Source organism: Terrapene carolina, unplaced genomic scaffold, assembly GCF_002925995.2.
Source record: "Terrapene carolina triunguis isolate 2854851 unplaced genomic scaffold, T_m_triunguis-2.0 Scaffold235, whole genome shotgun sequence".
Lineage (NCBI taxonomy): Eukaryota > Metazoa > Chordata > Testudines > Emydidae > Terrapene > Terrapene triunguis.
Genome location: NW_020664586.1, coordinates 892,379 through 908,226, shown reverse-complemented (window position 1 = coordinate 908,226; position 15,848 = coordinate 892,379).

The window sequence follows — 15,848 nt, the reverse complement described above, 5'->3', positions numbered from 1 at the left end:
ATCAGTCTCCTCGACGTCGGTGGCCCTGCCGCTGATGTCCCCACCACTGGCACCACCGTCTGACAGGAGTGTGCCACAATGGGACACGGCACCGCCTAGTCAGGCACCGGCAGGGACCATGCTCCCAACGCCGCAGGCACCGCCCAGCATGCCTCGTCGCTCGGTGTCGACCCCGGTACCGGCCGCAGTGCCGCATCCTGAACCCGCACCGGCCGCGCAGCCTGAATACCATGTGCTGCAGGCCCTGGTAGAGGTAGAGGGTATAGAAGAAGGCCCTCTTCAGAGGATCTCCTCCTCTTCCTCGTCGGATGAGGCAGTGGCGGGAACGTCAGCGGCGGGAACGTCAGCAGCACCGGCTCTAGAGGACAATAGGATCCTCCAACAGCTGCTTACTCGAGCAGCCCAGAGCCTCTCAATCCAAACGGAGGAAATCGAGGTGGATACTGATCCAGTGGTGGACATCCTGACCCTGTCGGGCCCATCCAGGGTGGCCCTGCCTCTCATAAAGACCATTGCGGATACAACCTGCACTTTGTGGCAGACGCCAGCCTCATTGGCCCCCACAGCTGAAAGGACTGAGAGGCGATATTTTGTTCCATCCAAGGGCTATGAACATCTTTATACACACCCTCCCCCGAACTCCCTAGTAGTAGATGCGGCCAACCAGAGGGAACGCCAAAGGTTCCAGGGAGCTACGCCAAAAAATAGAGAGGCCAAGAGATTGGACCTGTTAGGGCGAAAGGTGTATTCGACAGGGGGTCTGCAGTTGCGCATAGCCAATCAGCAGGCCATAGTGAGCCGGTATGGACACAACACGTGTTTGGTTTTGTCTAGGTTCGCGGAACTCCTTCCCCAGGAATCGCGAACTGAGTTTTCAGCCCTGGTCGAGGAGGGAAAATTGATTACTCGAGCTTCCCTCCAGGCAGCCTTGGACGTGGCCAATTCAGCCTCACGCACGCTGGCGACTGGTCTGGTCATGAGGCGGGGAGCCTGGCTTCAAGTTTCAGGCCTCCCACATGAGGTCCAACAGACAATCCAAGACCTCCCCTTCGAAGGGCCCATGCTCTTCTCGGAGAAGACGGATAAGAGGCTACATAGCCTAAAGGATTCATGGGCTACCCTTCGCTCACTAGGCCTACACACCCCGGTCACTCAGCGTAGGCAGTTCAGGCCGCCACAGGCCCCACAGCCATACCAGCCTCAAAATCACGCGGACGCATTACGCAGAAGGGCAAGGACAGGCAGAAGGAGGCAACAACAGCAGCCCTCCGGCCAGTCATCTGCCCAACCAAGGCCTCCACAGGGGCCTAGACCACCATTTTGATGGCCCGGTCGAGGACGACCTACCGGTCAGAACTCTGGATCCTACCTTACCTTTTCGTCACGTCTGTCCCCCTTCTATCGTGCGTGGGCCTGGATCACATCGGACAGTTGGGTGCTTTGCACAGTAGAGAGGGGATATTCTATCCAGTTCTCCTCCCTCCTGCCCCACCAGCCCCCCTCCCCGTCCCTCTTCAGGGACCCCTCTCACGAGCAACTTCTAATTCAGGAAGTGCAGTCCCTCCTCGCAGCAGGGGCAGTAGAGGAGGTTCCTCAGGAGCTCAGGGGCAGGGGCTTCTATTCCCATTATTTCCTAATACCGAAAGTGAAAGGGGGCCTCAGACCTATTCTGGACTTGCGGCGTCTCAACAAGTTTGTAAAGAAGCTCAAGTTCTGCATGGTCTCCCTGTCCTCCATCATACCTTCCATGGATCCAGGAGACTGGTATGCCGCCCTCGACTTAAAGGACGCATACTTTCACATTGCAATAATCCCTCAGCACAGGCGTTACCTCAGATTTGTCGTGGGCAACGCCCATCTACAGTTTACGGTTCTTCCTTTTGGACTGTCAGCAGCCCCAAGGATCTTCACAAAGTGCATGGCAGTCGTGGCAGCCTTCAGGTGTTTCCCTACCTGGACGATTGGCTCATCAAGGGCTGTGCCAAGGCACAGGTGGAGGCTCAGGTGGTCTTCATCAGGCAGACCTTCCTCGAGCTCGGCCTCTTACTGAACGAGGCCAAGTCCACACTTTCTCCAACCCAAAGAATCGAATTTATAGGGGCAGTTCTGGACTCGACACACGCCAGAGCATACCTCTCACAGGCCAGGTTCCAGACTATATCCAACATTATTCTCGGCCTCCAACGTTACCCGACCACCACAGCAAGAAATTGCCTCAAGTTGCTAGGGCACATGGCGGCATGTACCTATGTGGTGAGCCACGCCAGATTCAGACTGTGTCCGCTCCAGTCCTGTTGGCAGGGGTGTATCGGCCGGGCAGGGACTCCCTAGAATCAGTGGTGACGCTACCTCAGCCACTGTTGGACTCCCTCCAATGGTGGCTCGACCCGCGGGAGGTCTGCACAGGAGTGCCTTTCGTCGGCCCCGAGCCCTCCCTATCCCTGGTAATGGACGCATCGGATGTGGGATGGGGTGCACATCTGGGCGACCTTAGGACCCAAGGCCTGGTCATGGGAAGACCTTTCGTTACACATCAATGTCAGGGAATTACGAGCGGTGCGCCTCGCATGCGTAGCCTTCAAATCCCAGCTGGCGGGCAGGTGCGTTTCTGTCCTCACGGACAACACTCCAACAATGTTCTATATCAACAAACAGGGTGGTGCTCGCTCCTCTCCCCTGTGCCGGGAAGCCCTCGCATTATGGGACTTTTGCGTACAGAACGTAATTCACCTGACAGCATCCTACCTCCCGGGGATGCAGAACGGGCTTGCAGATGTCCTCAGCCGCTCGTTCCAAGGTCACGAGTGGTCTATCCGCTGGGATATAGTACTCTCAATTTTCCGGCTCTGGGGTCATCCCCAGGTGGACCTGTTTGCCTCCAGAGAGAACAGGAAGTGTCGCCAATTCTGCTCCCTCATGGGGCGCAATCCGGGGTCTCTAACGGATGCCTTCCTCCTTTCTTGGGCAGACGGGTTATTTTACGCCTTTCCCCCCCGATTCCTATGGTTCACAGAGTAATCCTCAAGGCCTGCAGAGATCACGCTCGTGTCATCCTGATAGCGCCGGCGTGGCCGCGCCAGCACTGGTACACGTCGCTCCTGCATATGTCTACACGGGTACCCCTCAGGTTGCCCCTACTCCCGGACTTGATCACACAGGATTGGGGTTGCCTGCGTCACCCGAACCTGGAGTCGCTCCACCTCACAGCCTGGATGCTCCATGGCTAAACCCCGTGGAGATGCAATGCTCGCACCAGGTCAGGCAGGTCCTTCTTGGTAGCAGGAAGCCCTCAACAAGGACCACATACTTGGCCAAGTGGAAGCGCTTCTCCCTCTGGGCCACACAACGGGGTCAGTCTCCCTTGCTTGCCCCGGTCCCTCTCATATTGGACTATTTGCTACATCTGAGACACCTGGGACTCTCCCGGTCTTCGGTTCGAGTACACCTTGCTGCAATCTTGGCATTCCACCCTGGAGCGGGGGGTACCTCAGTGTTTGCGGACCCACTCATTGGTCGCTTCCTCAAGGGTTGTTACCGCACATTCGTCAACCTGTCCCTGCCCGTCCTCACAGGGCCCCCGTTCGAGCCGCTGGCTTCATGCTCGCTGTTATATCTTTCATATAAGGTCACGTTCTTGGTGGCTATCACATCAGCCGGAGGGTGTCGGAACTCAGGGCACTGACATCTGAACCTCCATACACCGTCTTCCACAAAGACAAGGTCCAACTCAGGCCGCACCCAGCGTTCCTTCCTAAGGTGGTTTCCCCATTTCACATGGGTCAAGACATTTTTCTCCCGGTGTTCTATCCGAAACCGCACTCCTCGGCTAAGGAGCATAGGCTGCATTCCCTGGACGTTCACAGGGCCCTCGCATTCTACATTGAAAGGACAAGACGCTTCAGAAAATCAACCCAACTTTTTGTTGCCGTGGCCAACAGGATGAAGGGGCTCCCGGTCTCTTCACAGCGGATCTCCTCTTGGATCAAAACCTGCATCCAGGAATGCTACAGTCGGGCTAACATTCCAGCCCCGCCTATCACAGCCCACTCCACAAGAGCACAGGCCTCTTCCGCTGTGTTCCTGGCCCAGGTCGTGATGCAGGAAATATGTAGAGCGGCCACGTGGTCCTCAATCCACACTTTTACGGCACATATGCCATCACGCACCAGGCCAGAGATGATGCAGCCTTTGGCCGCGCAGTACTCCAGTCTGCAGTGACCTCCGACCCCACCGCCTAGGTTCAGGCTTGTGAGTCACCTGCTTGGAATGGACATGAACAATCACTCGAAGAAGAAAAAACGGTTACTCACCTTTTTGTAACTGTTGTTCTTCAAGATGTGTTGTTCATGTCCATTCCAATACCCACCCTCCTGCCCCTCTGTCGGAGTGTCAGCAAGAAGGAAATGAGAGGGTGGCGGGTCGGCTGGCCCCTATATACAGCGCCATGAAGGCGCCACTCCAGGGGGCGCCAAAGCCGACCCTATGGACGCTGCTATAGTAAAATCTTCCGGCTGGTGTGCACGCGGCGCGCACACACCTGCTTGGAATGGACATGAACAATACATCTCGAAGAACAACAGTTACAAAAAGGTGAGTAACCGTTTTTTCCTCGCTGGGTTGTGGATTGGGCTTGGTGCTACTGGAAGCAATGCCTGTGATGGGGGTGTCTCCATTGACTGAGCTGCTTTCCACTGGTGCACAGGCTCCAGTTGAGCTTCTTGCACTGGTTTAGCAGCTGCTGCAGGTGCAGGCTCTATGGCACCCTTTGGTGTTGGCTCCCCTGACTCTGGTGCGGTTGCAAGCACAGGCTCTGGTGCTGACAGCTCCACCAGTTCCGATCCTTGGGCTGGTTCTGGCTGGGTCTCAGGAACTGGATCTACAACCACTGCCATAGACTCTGGTCTGGGGTCTGGTTTCATCACCTTTGGAGGCTCAGGAATGGAGTTAGGTGTGGAGGCCTGTTTAGCCTGGCTGTGGGTGACCATCCCCACCCTTTTTGTTAGCCTCAGTTGGTTGGCTAAGTCTTCTCCCAGCAGCATGGGAATGGGATAATCGTCATAGTCCATATTCCTGACCAGCCCTTGTACTGGACAGGCAACTTGGCTGTGGGCGAGTTAAAAGAGTTGGCCTTAAAGGGTTGCACTGTCACTTGGGCCTCTGGGTGATGAATTTGGGGTCCACCAGGGATTGGTGGATAGCTGACACCTGTGCTCTAGTGTCACGCAGTAATCTTTCTCCCACCCACACTCACAGTTCCCACCCCCCACCCCCGTCAAGGCTAATACCCCCCCCTTCATTTATCACAAGGCCACACCCCTCTCCTCGGCATTTCCTATTAGCTAGCTGAGGCGGCTCGCCATTCAGTTTGCTGGCTTCTGTGGATCCCATTTTCAGTGCCTAAACTCTCCCCATGAAGTGTATGGGGCGCCCAGGCCAAATGGGGCTGTGGATCACTGAGTCAGACTACTGTGCCAGCCTAGGCCCCCTTTTCACCTGGTCTAGGTGGGATAGGCTCCCTAACCTTTTCCAGGCAAGCACACAGGCAGGGCCACACCCACTTCCACAGAAAGACAGTGATCCGCTCTGGGAAGGCTCATCTTAAGAGGCTTGCCACAGCACCCAGATGTCCACACAGAACAAGGCAGATTACTAAGAAAATAAAACAGAGCACGCAAACTAAGCTTAATACACTAAAGAACCTAGTTACATGTGAGTTCTCACCCTAAATATGGTTCTAATAATCTTTTTCACAGGCCAGATGCCCTTCCAGCCTGGGCCCAGTTCTTTCCCCCTGATCAGTCTTAGTTGTTTCCAGCAGTCATCTTGGGTGGGGTAGCAGGTGAGAACTGATGACCTGGATTACCTCACTCCCAACCCTTAAATAGGATTTGCATATGGCAGGAGTCCTTTGTTTCCTAATTTAACCCCCCCCCTCCCCCCCAGTTTCTCGTGGAAAAGTACAAAACTCAAGATGGGATCCAGTATCAGGTGACATGGTTACATGCCTCTGTAGGGCCCTTGTACCCATTCTTCACAGGCTGACCCACACATTCACAGGAAGACTACGCTCTTTTGCAGTCCATTGTCCTTGTTGTTGGGCCATCCACCCTGTCTGGCTTTTCCATTGTTGTACCTGAAGTGTTAGCCGTGGGCATCATCCAAAGTAGCATAGTTGAAATACAGATACATAGTCAGTATTCCTAACTTCAAATACAGAAGTTATACAAGCATACAAATAGGATAATCACATTCAGTAAATCATAACCTTTCCAATATCATCTCACATGAGCCACCTTGCATAAAGCATCTCAGTTATATCATATTCATATTATAAGCATATTTTCATAAAGAATGTGGAATGACATGTTACATCCTCCCCCTTCTCTGGGCTCCCCTCTTGGGCACATCACCCTTTGCTCCTTAGAGTGGGATCCGTCTCTGGTTCAGCTGTGACCTGCAGGTAGCTAACAACCTAGGTCAGTGGTTCCCAAACTTGTTCCACCGCTTGTGCGGGGAAAGCCCCTGGCGGGCCTGCCCCGTTTGTTTACCTGCCGCGTCCGCAGGTTCGGCCGATCGCGGCTCCCAGTGGCTGCGGTTCGCTGCTCCAGGCCAATGGGAGCTGCTGGAAGTGGTGCGGGCCGAGGGACGTACTGGCCGCTGCAGAGGAATCAAGGAGGCTCTCTCCCATTCTCTCAGCAGTTCCTGAGACCTTACCCTTTCCTTTGGGGGTCCCAGCATAACACTCCCTCCTGCTTCAGGCAAATACTTTAACCTGAGCTATGTGGAAAAATCATAACCAAGAAGCAGGTCAACTAGGAGGTGTTCCATTATCCCCACAGTCAAAACATTTCCAAATCTTCCTACACCACATGGATTTTAGCTAGTGGTACAAGGAATCTGCTTTCACCGACCCTCACAAGCTCTGCCATTTCACCAGGTAATATACTAGCCTTTGGGACCACACTCTGCTTAACCAGAGAGATCTGGGTCCATGTATCCTTCTGCCCCAAGTACTCCCTGCCATTAGTTCTGACAACCTTAACATGCTCCATATCTGGTTCTGCAGAGGCTAATCTCACAAAACCAATATGATAGTGTAATCAGGCACAGACTCACCCCTGCGGCGCCTCCTGCTGGTCGTCTCGGGAATTAGCTCACCAGTCGTCAGAGCGCCCTCTTCAGGCCAGGTGTCCGCCTGTCGTTGGCCCCCATGTCCCTCCCGGACCCCGGTGCCCTTGGCTTGGGTGTTGCCCCCCCGGCAGTACCCCACTCTCTCTCTTGGTCTCCCCACCCAGGGGAACCCCCACCCACTATCCCCACGTTGCCTCAGTCGTGGCTACTGCCAGTCACCATCTAGCCCCCACGCCCTGGGGCGGACTGCAGCCAATCATCACAGGCAACAAGGGGTTCGGACTGGCTGCCTTTACCCACCCTCAGGCTGCCCCTCTGCAAACCCAATACCTATGTGGGCCTAGGACCAGGCCCTGCAGCCTGGGGAGTTGCTGGCCTAGGGCTTCCCTGCCCCCAAGGGCTTTCCCTAGCCCTGCCTCACTCTACGTTCCCGGTGAGTTCGTCGGTCGGTCGGTCGGTCTCTCTCTCTCTCTCTCTCTCTCTCTCTCTCTCTCTCTCTCCAGTCAGAGTGAGACTCCTCAGCTTCTGGCTGCCCTAGCCTTCTTATAAGGCCGAGTTGCTCTGTTTGGGTCGTGGCCCCAGCTGCAGCCACTTCGCCAATCAGCTGGGGTTTTGCTCCTCTCCCCAGCCCCAGCCCTCTACAGGGCTTTTCCAACCCCTTCAGGGCTGGAGCGGGTGTTTCAATTGCCTGGGGGGTTCTGTGTTGAGGACAGCAGAACTAACATGAGCTATTGGTTGCCTGCTTCCTCCTAGCACAGGGCATTTATGCCTCATATTGGTGGAATTACACCAATAGCACCTTTTGGGATCTTCTTCTTTTTACAGGAGATTTGGGGTGAGGGTTAGAGGAATGATTTTGGGAAGGTGAGTACTCAGCCTCCCAGCCACCCTCTTTCTTGATAGGGATAAAACAGGATCCTCCCTTCCCACCATGTTTAAACCCCTCTTTTGGTGGTTTGCTTTCAATAGATGCCTGGGTCTGTTCAAAGGCATCAGCTAGAGATACCATCTCATCTACAGATTTTTACATTTTTGTCCCATAGGCACGGAAATGCTCTTGAGCAATAAGATCAAACATTCCTTCAAAGCTTGTAACATCTTTGCCCCTCACCCATTTTCCCATCATAACTTTCATTTTGTTCACATATTCCCCATGACTCATACCAATATCCATCCCTCTTGAGATTCCTAAATTTAACTCTATACGTTTCAGGGGTAATCTGAAACCTTTGCAAAACATCCTCAATGGGCATTTCATTGAATACACTTAGAGCTTTACCAGTTAATTTTGCAATTAGGGTAGGAATTCTCTTGTCATCAGGGATTTCATGCACTGCACACAGCCTTTCAAAGGTAGTCAGATATTCAGCAATATCATCTGCCTCATTGTATGCAGGACATAAATGGTCCCAATTGTGGATTTTTGGAGTGATGGGAATCACTGGCATCGGTGGATTCTGTTTTTGCTTCTCTAGCAGGTCCAGTTGGTGTTTTCGCTCTCTTTCTCTTTCCTTTATCTCCAGTTCTTTCAGTTCCAATATTTTATGGTGCTCTCTCTCTCTCAAAGCTCCAACTTTACAATAGCTTCACTGCTTTCACTCATTTTCCTGCTTTTCTGTCCCTACTTCCCTTTCCCAAAATAAGCGAACAGAAAATAACAAACTGGTAGCCTCCTCCTGACTGTCCTTAGCCACTACACTTAAAGCCTCACTTAAAATCATTACACCAGTGTATGAAGTGCAAATCTTGCTCAGTACAACAATCTCTGTATTTCACCCTGCTCGCTGCACCACTGATGGGATCCCCGGGGTGCAGCCTGGGACTGTGAAACTGCTGTGTGCCTTAACTCTCCAGCCTGGGCTGTCTCTCAAAATGCTTTGCTAGTAACAAGCAACAAGCCCCTCTAGACGCGATCACTCAGCACAAACACATGTGGAGCCCCACACCCAGCTACATTGCATGAATGCTTCCAGAGGCACTCATGAATCACACAGAGAAAGGCACTAGCCAAATCCCCCCAGTTCCCAGCCTTGTACCTCAGGATATACCGTCTTGCACTGCTCAAGACGAGCAGTGCAAGTTTATTAATTAGTTCACCACTTCATCAATGGAAAGTGGATATACATCAGCCTTTGTAAACCTGAGCAAACACTCTTACCAAACACTTCAGGCAAACTCACTGGTAAAGATAAAGAGTTAAACAAATATATTTGTAAGCAGAGTCAGAATGAGCTCTACCCTGACATCTGGTGGTGAATTATGGCGAGTGTGGAAAAGAACTCCAGGGGCTGATCTTGTTTGCATAGGCACACCCACTCGCCTGGCATGAAACACAGCAACTGAAAGTGGTTACTTTGGCTGGTGTGGGATCCCCAGTTTCTCTATTATTGGGGCAGGAAGAATAAAGTTTTGTTACCCTGATTCTGTGAATCAAGGCCAGTGGAACTGTTGTATGACAGAAGGACTGAGTGAGTCCTTCACCATTACCTAAGTAGCACTTGCTTGACAAGGGGCATGGGTTACAAAACCCAGTGAATTGAGAGAGGATGGGGACAGGTATTTGTACCTGATGGTATGGGCCCCCTCTGAGGGTTTGAAACACCAATTGCACCGCCTCCTCTCTCCACTGTTGAATGTCAGATCTAACTTTGATTCCCTTAGGAGTCTAGTTACAGGCTGCTGAGCTGAATTCACTTTGGGTCAATGGTGCACCAGCACTGGGGCTCCCCTACTATACTATGAGCTGAAATCACAAAAGAGCTGATGTTATTAAGAGCTGAGATCACTGAGTGCTGTGTTAACTAGTGGGGGAGCCTGAAGCTATATTGCTCAGCAGCTGGTGGAGCAATTTGTGGGGATGACTGGAGGAGCAGTGAGCGGCGTGGAGCCTTGTGGGGCCGGTTGGAGTGGCCCAAGGAACGGCGAGCGGAGCTGTTTGCGGGGACGGCTGGAACGGCTCACAGGTCGGTGAGCGGAGCGGAGCAGCTTGTAGAGCGGAGCAGTTTGTGGGATGGGCAGAAGGGTTACATTTTTGGGGGCTCGTCCGGGATTCCCTGGGTCAGTACCCCTTGCAAGCACCTGTTGAGTGTTCCACTGCATTGGGAAACAATTGTGGTGATATTTTGAGGAAATTACTGTTTGTATAATGGCTAATATGTCAGGTTTGTTGGGCCCCGGCCCTGCAGCCTCTAGCTCAGGGGCCGCAGCCTCAGCCAATGATTGGGCAAAAGCACTGGGGCAAATACTGGAAAAGGTTGTGCTGTCCCAGGCTATGTTAAACTCTCGTCGTGAGTTAAGATTATTTGCTGGGGCAGAGGAGTTCAAACCCTGGTTGGAGCATACCACTGAAATGCTGCAGGAGTGGGCCGTACCTGATGCAGAAAAGCGAAGATGTCTAATAGAGAGCCTTAGTGGCCCAGCATTAGATGTGATTCGCACCCTGAAGCTCATTGACCCTGGGGTCAGTGTGAAGGACTGCCTAGAGGCCCTTGATCATACCTTTGGAAGCGTAGAGGGCCCTGAAGACAGTTACTGTAAGTTCCTTAATTCCCGACAGCAAATTGGCGAGAAGATTTCAGCCTATATACAGAGGCTGGAGAGACTGCTTCAGAGAGCTGTCATGAGGGGAGCAGTGACTGCTGAACAGATGGATCGGACCAGACTGGCTCAAATTGTAAGAGGAGCTCAGTATCAGAACCCGATTCTACTCCATCTCCGGCTAAGAGAACGACGGGAACATCCCCCAAATTATTCCCAGCTGATAAAGGAGGTCAGAGAAGAGGAAGAAAGGCAGGCTGCCAGCGAGTTTTGGGAAGCCCAAACATTGGAGCCAGCCGGCACAACACCACTGCAAACGGCCAGTGTACTGATGGTGAGCACCACAGAGGAACTTGCCCAACAAATGCAGGTCCTGACAGAATGGATAGCTGAACTGCAAAGCACCATTGACCGAGCTAAGACTTCCAGGAATAAGGCACCTCTGACTGTGGCGATGGAGAAGTCAGCATTTAGAGCCACCATCCCACCTGGGCGAAGGGGGAAAGGACAATTCTTCTGCTACCGATGTGGTCAGGACGGACACAGTGCTGGCAAGTGCCATACTGAAGAAAACCCCTCCTTAGTGTATGGAAAGCTGAGGATCAGTTGGGAGAGATCCGGTGGCTGCCAGAGAGTCCGGGGACGGGGACCACCCAGGCCTGCAGGAGTTGAAGATTCCCCCAGAAACGACCGTCCAGCTGGGATCCCCGCAGGACTGATAGGGCCTCGAGCAGAGGTCATGGTGAAGATTGAAGGGGCGGAGTGTAAAGCCGTGCTTGACACTGGATCTCAAGTGACTATTATATTTCAGTCATTCTACCAACAGATGCTTAGGCACCTGCCTATACAGCCACTGACTGGCGTTGGTCTGTGTGGCCTCAGCATGGATGAATACCCCTACCAAGGGTATGTCATAGTGCACCTGGAATTCCCAGAGGAGGTTGCTGGAGTAAGAGAAGAGGTGGACACAGCTGCATTAATATGCCCTGACCCTAAAGGGACCTCTGATGTGTCTGTGCTGATAGGGACCAACTCCAGTCTCTTCAAGGTGCTCGCGGATTACTGCAGACGAAGGGCTGGGGACCAGTACCTGAATACCCTGATGATCCATACGCTTTGTGCTGAAGCCTATAGGAAGATTGAGGGTGCTAAAAAGGAGACATCTGAGCTACCGATTGGGGCGCTGAAGTACATGGGCACAACCCCCTTAGTAGTGCCTGCAAGGACAGAGCAGGAAGTGCTAGTCATGAGTACCCGGCTGAAAGGCAGTAAAGGGGCATTAGCAATGGTAGAGCAGCCAGTTGAAGGAGAGCTCCCGGAAGGAGTGCTGGTCCCCAGTGGAGTCATAACCCTACCTGCTGAAGCCCAGGAAAAGGTGACTATACTGATTGCTAATGAAACAAGTCGAGATATTGTTGTGAAGCAAGGACAAAAGATAGCAGACCTCTTCGAGCCTGAATCAATTGTAAAACCCCAGTGTGAGACTCAAGTTCCGACAATAGACCCAGCAAAGTTTGACTTTGGAGATTCACCGTTGTCCGAGGAGTGGAAAGATCGCCTGAGGAGGAAACTTTGTGAAAGATCCAAGGTGTTCTCATTGCATGAGTGGGATGTGGGATGTGCAAAAGGAGTAGAGCACAACATCAGACTACATGACTCTCGACCTTTCAGGGAGAGATCTAGGAGGATTGCCCTCTCCGAGATGGAAGATGTGCGACAACATCTTCAAGAGCTGGCTGCGAATGGCATCATTACAGAGTCCCGCAGCCCATACGCCTCACCCATTGTGGTGGTCCGTAAAAAGAATGGGAAAATCCGGATGTGTATTGACTACCGCACCCTAAACCGCCGTACTGTGGTTGACCAGTACACAATGCCCCGAGTCCAAGATGCCTTAGACTGTTTGCTAGGAAGCCAGTGGTTCTCTGTGTTGGATCTTCGGAGTGGATACTACCAGATCCCTCTGGGTGAAGAAGATAAGGAGAAGACAGCCTTCATCTGCCCATTAGGGTTTTATCAGTTTGAATGCATGCCCCAAGGGATTTCTGGAGCACCTGCCACATTTCAACGTCTTATGGAGAAAGTTGTGGGAGACATGAATTTACTGCAAGTGTTAGTTTATTTGGATGACCTGATTGTGTTTGGAAGAACCTTGGAGGAGCATGAAGAAAGACTTCTTAAAGTGCTTGATAGGTTAGAGGATTATGGTTTGAAGCTTTCAATTGACAAATGCCAGTTCTGCAGGACCTCAGTGAAGTATGTGGGTCACATCGTGTCCCAAGAGGGTGTGAGTACTGATCCTGATAAAATAGAAGCACTCACTACATGGCCATGTCCAAATAACTACAGAGAACTCAAGACCTTTCTTGGGTTTAGTGGCTACTACCGCAGATTTGTGAAAAGCTATGCTACGATTGTAAAACCTCTGAATGATCTTACCAGGGGATACCAGTCCAGCAGGAACAAATCTAAGACCAAGAATAAGGGGAGGTCCCCAAAGCCTCCTGTGCAGAGACACTATGGCCCCTTCGAACCATTTGGGCCACGGTGGGATGAGAGATGTGAAAGGGCTTTTCGAGAAATCATTACTTGCCTAACTCATGCTCCAGTCCTAGTCTTTGCTGACCCAAGCAAACCATTTATCCTGCATACTGATGCCAGTTTGGAGGGTCTGGGAGCAGTACTGTACCAGGAACTGGAAGGAAAACGTAAACCTGTAGCCTTTGCCAGCCGAGGACTGTCTGATAGTGAAACTCGCTATCCCACCCACAAGCTGGAGTTCTTGGCCTTGAAATGGGCCATCACTGAGAAATTTCGAGACTACTTATATGGTGCTCAGTTCCAGGTGTGGACAGACAACAACCCACTGACCTATGTGTTAACAAGTGCTAAGCTGGATGCTACAGGGCAAAGATGGGTGGCCGCTTTGGCTAGCTATGACTTCAGCATTCAATACCGATCAGGGAGAAGCAATGTAGATGCAGATGCATTGTCCAGGCGTCCACAGGCACCAGGAGTTGCTGTGATACCCACAGATGGAGTGAGGGCTATTTGCAGTGTGAGTCGCCGGGAGCCAGAGTCCCATGAAAGTCTTCATGGATGTGCTGCAGAAGCTTTGGGCCTGCCCCCTGAATGCGTGCCTTCTGCTTCAGTGAACTATATTGCGTTGGACCAATCTCTTTTGCCCATGTTCAATGCGGCTGACTGGCAGGAAGCCCAGCTGCAAGATATTGACATTCGTGATACACTACTTGCCAAAAGGGAGGGGCGAAGCCCAGCTGTGGTTGTCCCACCTAACCCGGAGGGTAAACTACTATTGAGAGAATGGACCAAACTGAAACTGATTCAGGGAGTGCTACACCGAGTGACCACAGACCCTTTACAAAAGCAACGAGCACAGCTAGTGCTGCCAAAAGAGTACAGAGCCCTGGCCATGAGGGCCCTGCATGATGACTTTGGACATTTAGGGATGGAGAGGACCCTGGAACTTATTCATAGTAGGTTCTATTGGCCTCGGATGGCTGAAGATGTTCGCAGGAAATGTGAGACCTGCGCTCGATGTGTTCAAAGGAAGACTCTGCCCACGAGGGCTGCATATCTGAAGAACATCACCAGCAACAAACCTCTGGAGCTGGTATGCATTGATTTCTTGTCTTTAGAAGTAGACAAGAGAAATATTGGGAACATTCTAGTAGTGACTGACCATTATACGCAATATGCGCAGGCATATCCCACACGTGATCAGAGGGCCACCACTGTCGCTCGAGTACTGTGGGAGAAATATTTCTCAGTTTATGGATTTCCAGCCCGGATACACTCGGATCAGGGGCGGGACTTTGAGAGTCACCTTCTGAAGGAGGTGCTGAGGATGGCGGGAATTAAAAAGTCTAGGACAATGCCTTATCACCCTCAAGGTGATCCACAGCCAGAGAGGTTCAACCGAACCCTATTAGATATGTTGGGGACTTTGCGGCCAGAGCAGAAGGCAACCTGGAGCCAACATGTCGCATTTCTGGTGCACGCCTACAATGCCACAAAGAATGATGCTACAGGAGTCACCCCATATCTCTTAATGTTTGGGCGAGAACCAAGATTACCCATAGACCTGTGCTTTGGTGTATCAGAGGATGGAGATAGCTATGAAACTCATCAGCAATATGTATCCCGACTAAGAGAAAAGCTGCGGGATGCTTATCACTTAGCTACATCTGCGGCTCGGAAGAACGCAGACCGGAACAAACATCGATATGATGCTAGGGTACGTCTGCAAGAACTCCAGCCGGGGGACAGAGTCCTGCTGCGAAATTTGGGTATTACTGGCAAACACAAGATAGCTGACAGATGGAAGGCAATACCTTACTTGGTGATGGAAAAGCTAGGAGACCTGCCGGTCTACAAGATCAAACCTGAAGATGGTCCAGGGCAGACAAAGACAGTGCATAGAAACCTTTTGCTCCCTGTGGGGGAATTGGTAGACACCCCGTATGAGATGGGCCACAACAGGGCAACCGGGCGTAACGAAGGTGCTGGACCAAAGCTGCCCTCCAACGTGGACAGCCAGCCCCCTGCAGCTAACCTACCCCTATGCAGCACATGCGAGAGTGAGTCTGAGGAGGAAGACACAACCATGGTGTATCCTGGGATGGAGACAAGATTTCAGTCTCGATCAGCATCAAAAGAGAGCTCCTCCTCTTCCGCCCTAAACCCCATGGCAGAAGTATTTAGGCCCATTCCTGACACCCCTGGGCCACTGGTGGGACCCCCATGTGATGACACACACAGGTTATTGGACAGTGGAGACATACAGGTGGAGGATGTCCTGGGCACCTTGGACCCTCCACTGTTAGAACTAGAACTGCAGGGGCCTATGCCAGTAGCCGAGGGGCCCTCAAAGGAAACCTCTCCATCTGTCGTTCAAGAGGCTGTCCACTCTACCACGGTAACAGAGAGTCTCAATAGACGAGACAGGGTAATAAGACCAGTAAAACGGTTGACTTATGATGCACCTGGGGTGACTAGTGAGGAACCAATATGTTTAGCACACAGGCTTGTGGAAGCTAAAGTGGGCTATCTGAGGCCCTTTGGAGGGAACCAGTGAGTTGGTATAATAGGGAGTGTGATTTGTCGGGACGACAAATTCTCGGCTGGGGGGAGGATGTAAGCAGAGTCAGGATGAGCTC